Below are 18,177 nucleotides of genomic sequence, written 5' to 3'. Positions count from 1 at the left end.
TAGTAACATGAAAGTTGAGGGACAACTTCCATAAGTTTCATCAAGATCGGCAGAAGGGAAATGGGGCGGTAGTTGACGGCAGACCGATCCAAATGAGGTTCTGTTAGAAGCGGGGTAACCAGAGCATGCTTCAAAGACATTGGGATCGTACCATTGAGATAAGCGTGCTGGAGGACTTGAAATCGTTTCAGATGATAGTGATTTGATAATATTCAGAGGATTTGGATTAGTTAGGGATGATGATGATTTAAGACTGCAAAGAGCCACTGAGACAGTCTCATTAGTGACATGTTAAAAAATTAAAGGCTTCCAAGGAACGACTTGGAAAGAGGATAGTTCAGTGACAGTAATGGCTGAGGAGAGATAACTGACAGAAGAAATATATTGACGAATCTTGCAGATTTTCTCCACAAAATGATGGAATCACAATGAGTCAGAGCCCGAAATGCCAACCTTAGGCCGAGAGGGAGCTGAGAGTTCCTTGACTGTTCAAAACAATTCACGAGAAGAGCATGACGTGGATATAATCCGATTTGCATAGAATTGAGATTTTGATGCTTTAATTATACTATGGTAACAAGACACAGCCTGTTTAGCTGTAGAATACAGCATAATATGCCATTTGCCCTCAACTCGCTTGCCCGGTCTGTTTAAGTATTCTTAAATCAGCAGTAAAGCAGGGTGCTGAAGGTTTAGCGTTAGTACTACTAGTTGTAATGGAGCTAATGTTTATGCCACATCGGTCATAGCACAAAGTGAGGCAGAACAGTGATTCACATTCTTCTCGACAAAACAAGAGGTGCGCGGCCATAGGCAATGCAGTAAAAGAGGAGGTACCTACTCTGCCCCAATAACGATGCAAGTGTGAAACTTTAGGAAGTGGGGGCTGGGCAAGACGGAAGCGAAATAAGAACAGGAAAGAAATGGTTAGACCAGAGAACCAGCAGAAGGTTTAAGGTAACCGTAAGGGCTTCCTCTAAAAAAATGTCATCAAGATCATTACCACTACAATGCGTAAATCGCTGGCAGCGCAGATGAGGATGTGTATCAGCCAGTGAATTAACTGAATTCCTGGCATGAACATGATTGTTAGGCCAAACATTAAAATCACCAATCAAAATGGGTTAGGAATAGAATAGCACTAAATCAGATACGATTTGAATAAAATGACAAGAAAAAAGAAAAAAATCGCAAGTGGGTTGGGAGGGTCCGATTAACAAGCAATAAATGCATTGAATCATTCAGCATAATTTGGAGCCGTACTAAAAGAAGTTCACACAGCAGGTTATCACAGTACAATTGAACGTGTCTAGGTAAACAAAAGCCAGACCCCACCAGTAAGTGGGGGGCTTCTATCCAGGTATACAAATCTATAGTTTGCCGGTAGCATCTGCATAATATTAGGATCAGATGCAGGGGCGAATCAGCTTTCAGTTAGACATACAAAAATCAGGAGAAAAGATCTGCTAAAAGTGAGCAAATATCCTCTCAATGGGCTACTGCTGATCTGGCATTGATCAGGAGAACGGTAAAGAAAGAGAATGATGAAACCTTACTCAAGCGACTTTTATCCAGGCAATTTTTCCTGCTCGTTTCAGTATTTATTCAAGTAACTTGGGGCTCGGGGGGGGGGGGAAGCACAAGACAGACCAAATGAAAAACCTGGTATTGGGTGGGGCAAGTACTAATAGATCATTATGGGAATACAAAAGCCCAGCAATTGCGTTGATCTTACGCTGTTGTTGCAACCCCCTAGTGATCCAAAGACCCTCTGCGGAGTCTTGACAAGCTGTTAGCGCCCATAGCCCGTGCAGAGGGGCACGGACAGGCTTTCCTTAACACACATATGGCGCGCTGCCAGCGCACCCAATGCGTGCAGCGCCAGCCCCGGCACATAAGTGATCGCTACCACGTGAGGCAGCATCGCAAAGCAACAAGTGAAATGGAAGAAATAGCCTTGAGAAATGAGACCACTGGCCATAGGTGCAGGCCTAGGTAAGTGACCCAAAGACATACAATGAGTATAAATTGGACATGGCCAGGTACAGTGCCCATGTTTCCGGCACGTAGGCACTTTGGGTGGTTTTGTGGGCCTGAGGCATGGCTGAGTGCATAACAGCCACTTGCCATGGTCAAAGGATGCAACTATTGCTCCACAGACCCACAATGGAGACAAAGTGGCCAAGGCCTGAGGCATTATCCAAGGGCATGCCACAAGGCAATAGGGGCTGTTCGAGGCGGGCACAGAGGCCACTCTGGAAGACTCTATTGTGTTCCGGCATGATCACATCAAGGGATACAGTGGCCACTCTCGATGGCCCAGACCAAAGCTAGTGGCCTTTACCGAAGAGTTTTTGGGTCAGGATAAGGCTTACTGGCCGGGACAGTGGTCAACCAGTGGCCTCAAGACTCATGGTTGTAACGTAAACTACCATTGGTGTCAATCTGGTCATTTGTTAGGGGCAGAGGTCATGGGCAGTGGCCACTCTACAAAGTCTGAGGCCCCCAGGGTTGGGGTCAAAGTAGCCAATGGCCATGGTGTCATGTCATAGCCAGTTGACCTAAGAGTGGTTTGTGGTTTGTGGGTGGCCAAGGAAGGGCTGAAAGGCTCTGCATCATTCAGAAAAGCAGCTTGGTTTGCCCACAGGCCTCGCCCAGTGGCCCACTCAGCAGTTCAGAGGTTCCTGGGGCAGAAGCAAAGGCCATGCCACAGTCAAAATAGCCACTGGTTATTGCTGCAAGCCACAGATCAGGCTGCCAACCAAGCATTGCTGCAGACCATGCCAATGAGTACTATGACCACATGTATTACCTTTAAAAAACGTTTACATTTTGGTGGACGCCTGGAGAGCATTACACCCCCATCGAAGACAGTATTCCTTCTACTCCTCGGTACATGACACCGAATCCCGTATAGATTACTGGCTGGTCTCCTCGTCCCTTGCGAACCATATTAATAACAGTGAAATACTCCCTCGCACCTTGTCAGATCACTCTCCCATCCTGTTAGATATGACACTAGGGAACCTGAAACCCCCCGTCAGGAGATGGAGAATGCCCCCTGGCATCCTCAAAGACCCAGCAGTGGCAGAAGAATTACACACAGAGGTAGAACTCTTCTTTGAAATAAATAGAGACTCCGTCGACAGCACTGCAACATTGTGGGAGACATGTAAGGCATGGGTAAGGGGGATACTGATTTCCAAATCCACGGGACTGCTGAAGGCGGTCAGGGGGGAATTGGCTGAAGTAGAGAAACGGTTGGGGGTGCTGGAACAGCGATATACAGCCATGCACAAGGATAGCACTCTTGCGGATATAAATGGTAACCTACAAGAATTCAATAAACTGGCCACCAGGGAACTTCTGTACATGGCTACTCCAGTTAGAGCACGCCGGTATGGTGAAGGAAACAGGGCGGGTCGCACCCTAGCCAACCTATTAAAGGCCGAAAGGCACCACACTATGATTTCCAGTATAGTAGCAGGGGATGGCACGGTAACCACTAGCGAGGAGGGCATAAATAGAGAATTGACCCAATTCTACACAGAATTATATGCTAATCACGATCTGAAAACTCCCAATGACATTCAGGAATACCTAAATAGCATTATGCTCCCGACACGGTCATCAGAAAATAGACTGCTATTAGACCAGCCCCTAACGGTTGATAAAATGAAGGAAGCGATTAAATCACTAGCTAATGGGAAGGCTCACGGCTCAGATGGACTGGGAGCAGAGCTGTATAAGGTGCTCCTTGAAGAACTGGTCCCGATACGATTGTCGGTGTGGGAAGAGGCCATGGAGGCGGGGACACTCCCAAAGTCCATGAGAGAGGCCATAATAACAGTACGCCTTAAACCCAGGTGCCCACCGAGCGAGATGTCCTCATATTGACCCCTTTCCCTTGTAAATTGCGACACCAAGATATTTGCAAAGATCCTGGTCACTAGACTCCTGCCCACCATGCCCATGCTGGTGCACCCGGACCAGTGCGGATTTATCCCCACCAGATCAATGGCACTGAATCTGCGTAGATTTGGTGTCATGGCCCAGATCAAACCAGAAGCCCAGGCAGTTGTGGTGTCCCTGGACGCTGAAAAAGCGTTTGATTCGGTGTCATGGACATACCTGTTCATGGCGCTTGAGAAATTTGGAATAAGCCCATACTTCATAAAATGTGTCAAGATACTATACACTAACCCAGGAGCCAGGGTATTGACGAATTGTACCATGTCAGAATGGTTTGGGCTGGGCAAGGGTACGAGGCAGGGCTGTCCGTTTTCTCCCATACTGTGAGCCCTTACTATGGAACCGGTTGCAGCAGCAATCAGGGAACACCAGAAACAGGGGTATATGGATGGCGGGCCTGACCCAGTCAATATCACTATATGCAGATGACACCCTGTTGTACATCCGGGAACCGGACATACACCTGGGGCCGGCAATGGAGACGTTGCACAAATTCGCAGAATATTCAGGTTACAAAACCAACCGCTACAAGTCTGAAATTTTTCCTCTGACTCCTGCCACTAACTGTCCAAGCAACACACATGGCCTACAATGGTCCCCCGATAAGATAAGGTATCTGGGTGCAATTGTGTCGGGAGACAAAGCATCCCAATTTTATAACAACCATGATGCCTTGTTGACCACGATTTCTGCTAAACTCTGCTTCTGGGCCAGGCTCCCCATTTCACTCATAGGCCGGGTGGCTATATTGAAGATGGTCATTCTCCCCAAGCTGCTATATATTTTCACTAATATCCCAATATGGCCTGGTAGGCGATTCTTTGATACTCTCAGGTCCCTGGTGGATGAGTTTGTTAGGTGTGGTGGGACGCCCAGAATGAAGTGGGAGAAGATGGTGGAACCCTACAATAAAGGGGGGTATAGCAGCCCCTGATTTTGAATTCTACTATTTGGCAACACAGGCTCAATTCGTTAAACATTGGTATGATGAGCAGGATACTTCACCCCACATCTGCTGAGAAACACAAGCCGCACGCCCAACCGACTTAAGGTCAATCATTTTTAAGGGGAAACGGAGATGAATGCCCATTTGACCCAGTCAGTACAACTGTGTACGCAAGGTCCAGAATTTACTATAGACTCGATCAGGAAACACCCTACTGTGCGGAGGCCCCATTCTGGAACTTCACCAGTATACCACCCACATATGATCCAGATGTGCAGAAGACATGGGATCCAGACGGAGAGTTTAAAATCAAAGACATATTTCCTAATGGCAGATTTATAACGCTAGAGGAGTTCAAAACGGGGATGGGAAGGGGCCAATTAATGATCCTAAAATACCATAGAATGAAAATGGCTTTTAAGGCTAGATGGCCAATGTTCCCTGACAAACCCCCACCGCACCCATGTCTGGTAGCTTTGCCAACCCGGGCGGGGACCAGCATCTCGGGGCTATACAGGCAAACACTCCATCGGCAAACATGATGAAAACGTCCTGGGAAACGGGCCTGGGTGCTGTCATAACCGAAAAATCTTGGGAAAGGTATTGCGAATTGACCAAGATGGTGTCCATGAACGCGGGCCTCCGGTTGATTAAATTTAAAGTGTTAAACAAGTTGCATTATACACCCCTGAAGATTGTGAAATTCACAAATAGTGCATGTAGTTGTCCAAAGTGTGGGGCAGGTCGGGCAGACTCAATGCATATGTACTGGAGCTGCCCACACATTTGTGTATTCTGGAGGGAGGTGGCAAAAATCCTAGAGGAAGTGACTCCGATACCGGCAGACCTCACGCCACAAAAATACTTATTCAGGGATATAGGCAAACAGTCAGAGAAAACGAGAAGGCTCTTCAATGTTACATGTGCAGTGGCTAAAAAATGGATTCTGAAAAAATCGAAGAGCGCGCAGGCTCCACTTGTGAGCCACTTTGTTAAAGAACTGACGTACGTAAATGAATGTGAGGAACACTATATAATGTCACTCCCGAATTCATGTAAGCCTAAAGATATCTGGGCCCTGTTAAGAGTATATCTATGCGACGCAGGCCCGGACAGCAGTAGCCCGATAGGGCCTAGTAATATGGCTACCCCGTAGTACTGTACCTTATGCTGTATGCCTAAACTAAATGTTTCTGATTAAGCATGTATATGAAATGTCATGTTGTTGCAATGTCATATACCACAATCAATAAAGTTTTAAAAAAAACTTTACATTTAGTAAATAATCGTTGGTTAAAAAGGTATGTTATGGTTAAGTTGGCCTAATATAAACGGTCTAGCCCACTTTTGCCGAGCCATAGTTTCGCCAAATAAGTGTGTCGATTTTTGTTCCACTTTTTTGCCCGCAAACATACAGATGGTAAGTGGGGGTAAGGTGTATATATGGGGGTGCCGTGGGCATAGTAAGGGTTGGGGGGGATGGCTACCTCTTGAATTTTTGAAGTAAAAAAGCAAAAAGTCAGCAAAATAATTAGGCGAAAGTGTGGGCCGACAAAACCATAAAAGCATAGGAAATTCACTGAATAAACTTTAGAGGGATGGTACATTGTGGTTAAGTTGGTGTTGCAAAAAATCATGGAAGTCAGTGAAAACAGGTTGTTAAATGGGACGTTATGGTTAACTTGGCCTAATAACCTGGGACGTTCAGCGAATAAACTCTGTTAAAGGGATGGCATGGCGTTATGGTAGCAGCACTACACAACACAAACGTGCCTTTTATGGATTATAAAGTAACCATAACTCGACCATCGCACCACACTGCACATAATGACACCTGTGACATCACATAAGAGCTCATCCATTTATTTATCGTTCATGTGTATGGCGCCTATCCAGCAGCAGTGTTCCAGGCGCCACAGGACTTGGGGGGGAAGGGTAACAGAGGATCCATGACATCACTGATATCACATATGCCAATGGTACAATCATAACGTGCCATTAAAAGTGTTTACAGAATACGCATAGTATAGAGGTTGGGATTAATTTTCGAGTGAACATATTTAAGCAACTATTTTAGATTCGGTTTTCAATTCTAGAACGTTCGCCAAGAAAATTCCAACCGGATAACAGTTGTTACAGTGTATTCAGAATTGCCGACTGCCTCTTCTCAAGGAAAGACAGCTCCCATTCGAGGTGTGAGACTCTTGCCTAACAATCACAGGAAATTCGTGTAAAATGTTCTTCAGGAAAAATAAGCGTCTAGGGCGTAACCCATGCAGAGCATGTGCCATAAACCTCTTCCTAACAGCGCACCCAGCTCCTAAACTAATCACAGTTTAATCAGTCTTTTTATCCTTACTTTGATCTATTTTAAACCAAGACTCTTAAGTTAAACCTGAAAATAACCGTCGTTACCAATTGTCAAATTATGCTCTTCATGTTAAATTAAGAAAAAAAAAAGAAAAAGAGAAAACTCCCATTGGAATGAAACACTTACAAAGCGAGTGACCATCCAATACGAACATGCATGTATTGAAAATTCCTGCGAAAGCTTTTAAACTGACAGCATGACTAAGACTATCTGGCGAAGCAAGCTACACGCTGCGGGTTCCCAGCGTGTGCACCTTGCTCTGTGTACATTCTTGTGCATAGTGCTTCAAATCCTATATGTCTACCTAAAATAGCCAAATAAATGGGCGTTCTTACCGAGGTTGTGTAAATTCGCTTCAAACGGGCTCCGGTGAAAGCCGATATTTGGGCACGCAATCCTGAAAGCCGAAGTCCCACGGTACAGGTATCACGCTAATTCCGCGGCGCCCCCTGCAGCTGGTGGGTGTTGGCAGACTGCTTGCTCAATGGAGAACAGGAACTGTGTGCATCCGAGCAAGAGGGACCAAAAGAGAAGTGGGTGTCACAACCAAACACTGATGAAACTACACTCTCGCATCATTCGCAAGTCATGTCAATAAGTGGTTTGCTTCACTGCCAATTAGAACTGCTGTATTGCCGGACGGTTCCCTGGAGTGCCCTGTGGGATGCAGTGAATGCTGAGCGATGTTTGCCTGCTGCCACTGGAACAGTCCTGTGGTCCTACGCAGGCAATGGTGAGCCATGGAGGCCTGCCCCACCCAAGACCACTCCTGAGGTCCTGCGCAGGCAATGCTGCACCATGGGTGCCTGCCCCACCCAAGACAACTCCTGTGGTCCTGCATAGGCAATGCTGAGCCATGTGTGCCTGCCCCACCCAAAACCACTCCTGAGGTCCTACGCAGGCAATACTGAGACATACCACTCCTGTGGTCCTATGCACCACAACTCCCAGAAATAGTTTGCAGTTCTGGCGTCAAGAAGTTTAAAACCGGGCATTAAAACGACATGCGGTTCAACTGTATTATATACATTAGGCCTGCCGTATAATCTGGGTATTATATATGAAATTAAGTACCCCAACCATACGTTATAAGGATATTGCAAGTCACTGAGGAGTTTTGGGACCAGGCTGAAGGCAAAAGTTCCTTTATAAAGGTGACTTGCAATATCCTTTTCTATGTATGGTGGGGGGTATTTTATTCTTTATAATACATTGCCACACACTCATTTCCATCAATACCGCATCTTGCACAATAAAATGTAAGAGATACTCCATTTGCCGATCGATATAATCAATATAGAATCTATTTGCTTTAAAAAAAAAAAAAAAAAAAAAAAATGCAGCTCCAATCACTCCACGGGCCTGAATCAGAGGGCCTGCACCCGCGACGAAGACACAGCGGACCCCACCGTAGATACGGCAACCACACCAGGGAGCAGGCAGCCCCCCCTCCCACCTGGAATTGCAGCAGACACCGGCCCAGCACACCCCACCAGGCGAGCTCCCAGGCAGCGGCCCAGGACACACCAAGTAGGTGGTTGCCCGCGCGGGGAGGGTAGATTTCACAACAGAGCGCCATAGCAACGCCCGCACCCCGGCCGGATAAGAGCCACGAAAGCAAGAGAGAACAGCCCTGCTCCTAACCCCCCCCAACGTTCCAAGGCACCCACAAACGTTCTGCGCCTCATACCCATGAACCCCTCTGCGCGCACACCCCCCCCACCAAGATAGGGCCCCTTGCCAGAGCACTTTGCAAGGACCTGCAAGCCCACCCAGGAGGAGACAGGACACTTGGCCAGCACTTGCTCCCCACCGCCCGGTGGACCCCCTTCAGCGACAGCCTACGGCCTACACCTACCTGAACAGACGGCCCGACGCCAGAATGGCCAAACACAACGGTCCAAAATCTGCGGACATAGCAAACATATTGCAACTGAGGGAGAAATCCAAGCAGCAGGACCCCCCCTCAACCCAACCATCCTCACCTTCTAGACCCCAGGGACAATGGGCCACGAAAGACGACATCCAATCCCTGCTAGCTGACATCAAGCTCGAGTTCCGCTATTGTATGGCAGAGGTCACAACTAAGATGGAGGGCCTGGAGAACCGCATGGAGGAAGTAGAACACAGGGTCGGTGACACAGAAGACCAAGTCCTGGAACACTTGGTGCAGATTGCGGAGCTGCAACGGAAACTCCAGTCTCTGGAGGATAACTCCGGCAGCATGCAGCACAAGCAGGAAGATCTGGAAAACAGGGCCTGCAGGAACACCACCTGCATCAGAGGGGTCCCCGCCTCGATCCGGGACCAAGCCCTTCCTACCTCTTCCAGACCCTTCTCCCAGACTGTGATAAAGCATTGCTCTTACTGGACCGCACCCATAGACTACGAGGTCGCAGGAATACTCTGACATCCGCCTCCCTGGAGGTTATCACCAGAGCCCACTTTTACACCACAAAACAAGAAATCATGGTGGCAAGCCGCTCTCAAGGTGACCTTACATACCAGGGAGCCACAATTCAGCTTTTTCAAGACCTGGCTGCCCCCACAGTCCAACGGCAGAGAGCCCTCCGGCCGCTAACAACTTTCTTGCAGGATCGGAAAATCAAATATCGATGGCTCTACCCAGCCTCGCTCCAGTTCGCATTCGAGGGTCAGACAAGGGTGATCCACGCTCTTGAAGCCGCCAGCGGCATCATGGGGGGTGAACCCTCTACCCCTGAGGAGGATTCCTCCACCTCCCCGTCCAACCATATACAGAGCTCAACACTGAAGCCTCAGCACAGCGCTGGATGAAAGTCCCGAAAGGGGGGGGGGGGGGGAACCCCCGCGCCACACGAAATGTAACTGACCATTGTCTCTCCATGCCAGAACCTGCACTCTCGGCATCCGGGTGCCCCACGTAATGCCTCAGCCCAGTGGATGGACAACCACCCTGACCAGAGGCCCCTCAGGCCTCAACTGGTTAACTTTTGGTTCTGTTCTTTTTGCCGGGCTGGGACCCTCCCCCCCTTTCCCGCCTCGTTGTGGGCCCACCTGTTCCGGCCCACTAAGTTGCCAGGCCACGTTGGGCCTTGGTTGGTTTACTATTAAAACTTGGTTACAGCGGACCTGAAATTACAACCCTCCTCTGGAAGTCTTCTACCAGCGACCGAGTAGCCCTCCACTACTGCCAGTCTGACCGCTGAAGGCGACCAGCACTCTCCTCCCCCCCTCCCCCCACACACCAAGCTTCACTATGTCTCCATGAATGTCTGGGGCCTGAACTCCCCAGTAAAACCCAAGTCCATCCTTCGCCGCCTACAGGACTTCCAAGCCTCGGTAGCGTTCCTCCAGGAAACGCACCTCCTAGCAGAGGACTTCCCGAGGCTATGATGCCGGGAATTCCCAACTCAATACCTGGCCTCGGGACCCAGCAAAAAAGGAGGCACAGCGATTCTCCTAGCAAGGGGTACCCCCTTTAAAGAGAAAGGAACTTTGCGGAGTACAGACGGCAGATTTGTGGCGATTAAGGGGATCTCTATGGCCAGCTCCACACACTGATCACGGTCTACACGCCAAACGATAGTCAGGAAACCTTCTTTGCAGAGCTGAGTCATCTCTTCTCCCCTTCCTTGAGGGCCATGTGGTCCTAGGCGGTGGACTTCAATGGGATCCCCAACCCCCAGCTGGACAGAATAGGCACGCCATCACCCAGAGACTTCAAGATTGCTGTGAGCCTTTGCCACCTGTTCAGAACCTTGGGCCTGGTGGACACCTGGAGGGTCCTTCATCTGGACACAACAGAATACTCCTTTTTCTCCCATGTCCACCACTCCTCATCCCAAATTGACTTGATCCTAGCAAGCCCACAGCTCCTACAATTCACAGATGAAGTGGTAATTGGCACGGAAGTGGTAATTGGCACAAAGGCTCTGTCTGACCACTCCCCGATCCTCCTCACCGCAAGGGTCTTTGACCCGGACTCTCCTGAAAGGCGCTGATGGACCCTATACGAGCCAATGTTACACGACATGGCGGTCCGTGATGCTATATCCAAAGCGATCAAATGCTACCCCCCTGACCTCATCTCTACGGCTACGAGATAGGAGGCCATGAAGGCCGTAATCCGAGGAGAATTAATAGCTCAGGCAGCCGCATACAGGAAGAGGCGGGCCGCGAGGAGGGACCAGCTTGAAAAGGAGATGGCAGAGGCAGGCTCGATCCTGAAGGGAAAATGGTCACCCAAAGCAGTCAAACTGGTGAGGCTGGCCCACACAAAACTGGAGGCTCATTATGCCGAGGACACGGCGTGGTCCCTGATTAGGACGAAACAGTGCTATTACGTAAACGGCAATAAAGCCAACAGGTACCTAGTGAGCAAACTAGCCAGAACCCGCTGACGAAACCATATCATCACCCTGAAGGACCTTAAGGGCAGAATCCGATATGGAGAAGAAGCTAAACTCCAAATAGCAGCGGCCCATCTAGCCAGCACTCAGTCCTCCGCCCACCGGCTCTCCAGGAACAATTTATAGCAGACGCCAATCTGCCGCGGCTCTTCGAAACAGTCAGAACTGCCCTTGAGGCCCCAATCACGGCCGAAGAAGTAGAAGAAACCCTCAAATCCCTGAGTCCCAGGGCCCCAGGGCCAGACGGATTCCCGGCTAAATTCTGTAAACTCTTCGCCCCTTGCTTCTAAATCCACTGACTGAGCTTTTCAACTCCTTCCGAGACACAGGTTCCATAGCCCCATCCATGCAAGAATCCACCACAATCATGCTCCTGAAGCCAGGCAAATAGCCAATGGAATACTCATCGTACAGGCCGATATCACTTCTCAATGTGGACACAAACGCATATTCAAAGGTCCTGGCGAACAGGCTGCCCCAAGTCCTACCATCTATCATAGACCAAGCGGGATTCATCAGAGGCAGGAGCACTGCGGACAACATTTGCCAAGCACGTAACCTCATAGATGTGGCGACCCAAGACCAACAGGGACTGGCAGTCCTGACCCTGGACGCCACCAAAGCCTGTGACAGGGTGTATTGGAACTTTATGCGGCTCACATGGAGGCATTCCGATTTGGCCCCTTATCCCAAAGGATGCTGCTAGCAAACTACAAAGCCCCGAAAACATCATTATGGCTCAACCAAAAAACCTCCACCCTGATCCCTCTCTTCTGTGGAACAAGACCGGGCTGCCCGCTTTCCCCACTGATCTTTGTCCTGGTCATGGAAACTTTCGCCCAAAGAACACGAGCCAATGACAAAATCTCTGGGCTGGACATAAACAGGGAGCAGTTCAAAATATCACTGTATGCCGACGACGTGATGCTGTCCATCACCAACTGCCAGACCTCGCTGCCCGCCGTTCTTACCGAACTAGAGGCGTTGAAACAAGTAGCAGGATTTCAGGTGAACTACTCCAAGTCGGAAGCACTGAGCATCAACCTGGATGGCCCACTCATAACCACCCTTCAGACGCTTTGCCCATTGAGATGGAACTCCGACTCTTCGGACTATCTGGGGATACGCCTCACAGCAGTTCCCAAAAAACTCTATGCAGCCAATTATCCGCCCCTATTCAAGGAGTTGGAGAATGATCTGCAACGCTGGGCCAGCCAGGAAATTCCTTGCTGGGGCAGGTCACAGCATGCAAAATGAACTTACTCCCCAGATTGCTGTACCTGTGCTCTGCGCTCCCGGTTCACTCTCCGAAACAGCCCCTGGAGCAACTACAGAAGAAGCTCGCAAAATTCATCTGGAAAGGACGTAGAGCCAGAATACCAATGAAAGTCATGACAGGGGCAGCTAAATGGGGCGGCATAGGTCTACCCAACCTCACAAATTATTTTTTGGCAGCTCAACTGGCCAGCACCTTCGCGGAACAGGAGTCCCCCTCGAGGTGGGCTTGGATTGGACAAGCTAAGTCCCAGCCGCAGCTACACTCCCTACTGCACATCCCGGCGGCCCTCTGGAACCGTGGACCACGAATGCTCCTAACCACCAAGGCGATCCTAGAGGCATGGGCTTGGGCCAGGCGAAGGAAAAAGCTACCTAAAGGTTTGGGCCCGCTCTCCCCGATCATCTGGAACACAGACTTCTACCCAGGTATGGAGACAACGAACTTCAGCCGATGGACCGCAGGAGGCCTTTGATCCCTCTCGCAACTCTACGAGGACAGCTCTACGCTCAACTTCACAGAATGCAAAAGTCGCCTACAGATATCGGAGCAGGAAAGGTTCACATATGCCCAAATACGCCTCTGGATCTCGCAACCAGCGGTCCGCCAAGGGGCGACCCGAGACCTGCACCCCCTTGAACACACACTGGAGGAAAGCCCACAACACGGGCGGATCACTAAGCTGTACCGTCTCCTTCAAAAAGACATATTACAGGTCAGACCCCCATACATGGCCGGATGGGAGACAGACCTGGGACACCCCATCGAGGACCAGACATGGGTGGAGATATGGACCAGAATCAACTCAGCCTCCAGATGTGTCACGAACAAAGAATTCCCCCTTAAGCTCCTCCACCGCTGGCTTTTCTTCCCCAGCCCGCTTACACCATTGCAACCCATCCATAGGCCAGAGCTGCTGGAGACGCTGTGGGGAACGGGGATCCTTCTTCCATATGTGGTGGAGTTGCCCGACGGTGTAGGCCTTCTGGAAGGAGATTATAAAATCCATTGAAGACACCACCCAACGTAAGCTGCCAATGGATCCAGAGGTGATCCTACTGGGGGTAGCGAATCCGGACTCCTACCTTAAGACAGGACAGGCCGCTAAACTGCTGACGCAGCTACTGTTGGCAGCCAAGATTACAGTAGCACGTAAATGGAAAACACAAGAGGGCCCCATACGCCCCTCTGGTGGATAAAAGTCGGGGAAAGATAAGGTCACAGCAGCAAAAGAGGGGGCCCTCCATCGATTCACTGACTGTTGGGCTCCAGTGTTGGAGTATCATAGCAGATGCCCAGCATTGACTTTCCAGCCACGCCTGGTGACAAACCTTTTGGGACCCCAGAACCCTGATAGATCTCCAGACCGTCAGAGCACTGTAGACATGGGGGGGGGGGGGGGGAGGAGCATGATGGGAGCCACAGGGGTGGGGGGGTTGTTTGAACTTATTTCATGCACATCACCAATAACGGGAGTTATCATGATTGTTATGCTGTAACCAACATAAATAAAAGTGGTTAAAAAAATGCAGCTCCAAATGTGTTGCAGAAAAAAATAGTTCAAGCTGTTTAATAAAATGTATCGAAAAACGTTTTCATTGTGTGCTTTAAAATAAGAAATTGCGTGTGGTTTTCTTGCTCACATGTGTCAAACTTCAGCAGTGCATAAGGAACAAGTTACTTACCTGTAACTGTTGTTCTCCAGCATGGGTCTGGCATGGATTCACATGCTCATGAATATTCCCCGTCGTCAGGCTGGGAATCCTCGGTAAAGAAAAAACCAGTATCAGTTTCGTTTCCGATCTGTCTTTCGTAGTAATAACCAATCACTGGTCTCTGCGTCATACTGACCACAGCCAATGACTGCCCTCTACCTAAGCACCGCCTCTGGCAGCCATCTTCAGATTTGGAAGCACGTGAAGTGGCAGTATGACCAAGTGAAGAGCCGCAGAGGGGTAGGCGGGAGGGTTCGCATGTGAATCCATGCCAGACCCATGCTGGAGAACAACAGTTACAGGTAAGTAACTTGTTCCTTCTCCAGCATGGGGTCTGGCATGGATTCACATGCTCATGAATAAAGAATACATAGCAGTACACACATGCACAACCACGGGAGGTGGCAAAGGCTCAACATTAAGCATTACATCAAACTCAACATTAAGCATCTTACCTCCTCACCAGGCTCACCTCAGGCGAACAGGTTGCGCAGCACTGCTTGGCCGACCCTGGACTCCTCCCTGGAATCCCGATCGACGCAGTAGAATTTCGTGAAGGTGTGCGTCGACCTCCACGTAGCAGCCCTGCATATGTCCAGCAGGGGCACACCAGAAAGGAACGCCGTGGTAGCTGCGATCGCTCTGGTGGAATGGGCTCTCGGACGGCCAGGCAGCGGTCGGTTTGCCAACCGATGACAGTACATGATACAGCCGGAGAGCCATCTGGAAATGGAAGCCTTCGAGAGAGCCTTCCCCTGATTGACAGGTCCAAAGTTCACAAAGAGTTGCGACGTCTTCCGAAAACACTTTGTGCGGTCCACGTAGAACTTCAGCGCTCTAGCCACATCCAGCGAGTGCAAAGTCCTCTCAGCCGGCGACGGGAAGAACACAGGTAACACCAAGGGTTCGTTGAGATGGAAGTCCGACGGTACCTTGGGCATGAAGGAGGGGTGCGTCCTGAGCACTACCCTTGTGTCGTGAAAAGTCAAGTACGGGGCCTTGCAGGAAAGGGCCTGGATCTCTCCCACCCGTCGTGCGGAGGTTATGGCCACAAGAAACGCTGTTTTCCACGACAGAAACTTCAACGGGGCCGAGTGCAGAGGCTCGAACGGAGGTCCCATGAGCTTGGTCAGCACCACGTTGAGCTCCCACGCCGGGGCCGGAGCCTTCACCGGCGGGAACAATCTGAACAGCCCCTTCATGAACTCTTTCACCAGACGATGAGACCACAAGGACGTCCGGCCCGTGGTTCTGGTGTATCGGGAGATCGCAGCAAGATGAATCTTGATGGACGCGTGTGCCAGTCCAGCTATGGCCAGCGTCAGCAGGTACGGCAGTACCTGGGGAGCCGTAATCCGTAGAGGGTTAATCTTCTGTGCGTGGCACCAGACAGAGAACCTCTTCCATTTGTGTCCGTAGCATTTAAGAGTCGAGGACGCCCTGGCCTTTGCAAGAACCTCTCTGCAGTCGGCCGGTATGTCGTATCCTCCAAACTCTAGCGCTGCAGGAGCCAGGCCTGCAAGTTCAGCGATTTCGGGTCGTGGTGGAGGATGGCGCCTCCTTCCCTGAAGAGTAGATCCGCGTCCACCGGCAGCTTGATTGGCGGGGACGCTGACGAGTCCAGAAGGTCCGGGAACCATATCTGCCTCGGCCACGCAGGTGCGACGAGGATCATCCTGCACCGTGACCTCTTGAGCTGGTTGACGAGCCGGATTAGCAGTGGCAAAGGAGGGAACGCGTAGAGGAACAGGCCCTCCCAGGGGAACGAGAAAGCATCGCCCATGCTCCTCGCCTGGGGAAACCTGCTGGCGAACCTCCGGCACTTGGAGTTCGTCGCCGTCGCGAACAGGTCGATCTGGGGAGTGCCCCACCGTCGGAAGAGGCGATCCACTAGATCCTGCCATAGTTCCCACTCGTGGCACGAGCGCAGCTCCCTGCTGAGTGAGTCGGCGATGGTGTTTTTTATCCCTGCCAGATGAAACGGCACCAGAAACATCCTTTGGGCGACGGCCCAATGCCACAGGTCCTGCGCCTCCTTGGACAGTGCTGGGGACCTGGTTCCGCCCTGTTTCCTGATGTAAAACATGGTGGTGGTGTTGTCGGTGAAGATCCTCACCACCTTGCCCTTGAAGGACGGAAGGAAGGACCTGAGGGCCCAGAACACTGCACGGAGCTCCAGGACGTTGATATGGAGGGACTTCTCCGTCGGGAGCCAAAGGCCTCTCGCGTGCAGATTTTCGGTGTGCGCTCCCCACCCTTCCAGGGAGGCATCCGTGGTCACTGTCTCCTGGTGGTCTGGGGTCTGGAAGTCCATGCCCGCCGTCAGATGCGCGCGGATGCCCCACCACCGGACCGCTCGGCAGAAACTCTCGTCGAGTGTGATCCTCTCCTCGAAGCCGCCCGTCGTTTGGATCCAGCGCGCGTCCAGGAACTCCTGCAACGGGCGCATCCGGAGCCTGCACATGGGAATGAGGTAGATGCAAGAAGACATCATTCCGAGGAGGGACTTGATGGACCTCACCTTGGCCGCGTCGGAAACCAACATCCGCTGTACCTTGCCCAGGATGGACCTGGTCCTTTCCTCCGACGGGGAGGCCAGAAGGGACACTGTGTCGAGCTTCGCTCCCAGAAACAGTGCGTTTTGCGCGGGTACCAGGTGGGACTTGGCCTAGTTCACGGAGAATCCCAGGCCCGTGAGAAGTTGGACGGTCCTTGCCGTGTGATCCACGGCGAGCTCCCTCGTCTTGGCTCGGATGAGCCAGTCGTCCAGGTAGGGGTAGACGTGGATCCCCTCGCGGCGCAGCTGCGCCGCCACCGGTGCAAGGCACTTGGTGAATACCCTGGGTGCCGACCGTAGTCCGAAGGGGAGGGCTTTGAACTGGTAGTGATGCCCTTGGACCACAAACCTGAGGAATTTTTGGTGCCCCTTTAGGTTGGGAATATGGAAGTAGGCATCCTCCAAATCCAACGACGACAGGAAGTCTCCTTCCTCCAGCTGACCCAGGACGTGCTGGAGGGTGACCATCCGGAACTTTTGCGCCTTGATGAACTTGTTCAGACGTCGCAGGTCCAGGATGGGGCGCCATCCCACCGTCTTCTTCTTCACGAGGAAGTATCTCGAGTAAACTCCGGAGCCCCGAAGCCTCTTTGGGACGAGTTCGATTGCGCCCTTCCTGAGCATCGCCTTTACCTCCAGGAGAAGTTGAGGGACGTGAAGTTCTTTCCTGGCCACGGGGGGGGGGGGGGGACGCGCGGACACCTTCTTTGAAACTCGAGCGCGTGGCCCCGGGCCAAGGCGTCCAGCACCCAACGGTCGGTGGAGATGGACTCCCACACGCTGACGAAGCTCGCAAGCCGGCCTCCCACCGGGGTGCTTCGGTGGGGGCCCGGCCCCACGGCCGGTTCAATCCTGCTTCGACGAGGCTTTGCCGCCTTGTCCTTGGCGACGACGGCGGGGTCCGCCAGACTTGCCTCGTCCTCTGTAGGCCTCCTGAGCCGACGAGCGG

At 51.2% G+C, this 18,177-nt stretch overlaps 1 protein-coding gene across 5 annotated transcripts in view; it reads right to left on the bottom strand.

Moving 5' to 3' along the window:
• The window catches only part of PTAFR (platelet activating factor receptor), a 504,188-nt gene that overhangs the window by 189,430 nt on the left and 296,581 nt on the right, over positions 1–18,177 (bottom strand). For 2 of the 5 annotated variants that reach the window (XM_069623066.1, XM_069623067.1), the window contains exon 5: positions 7,625–7,787. The exons of the other annotated variants lie outside the window; for them this stretch is intronic. The gene's annotated coding sequence lies outside the window, so the exon portion shown is untranslated. The remainder of the gene's footprint in view (positions 1–7,624; positions 7,788–18,177) is intronic. 5 annotated transcript variants of the gene reach the window in all.

The sequence above is a fragment of the Ambystoma mexicanum genome, chromosome 11, assembly GCF_040938575.1.
Source record: "Ambystoma mexicanum isolate Mex_15411 chromosome 11, UKY_AmexF1_1, whole genome shotgun sequence".
NCBI classification, from domain to species: domain Eukaryota; kingdom Metazoa; phylum Chordata; class Amphibia; order Caudata; family Ambystomatidae; genus Ambystoma; species Ambystoma mexicanum.
Note: the sequence above shows the minus strand (reverse complement) of the source record. Positions and strands in the feature narration are given on the sequence as shown.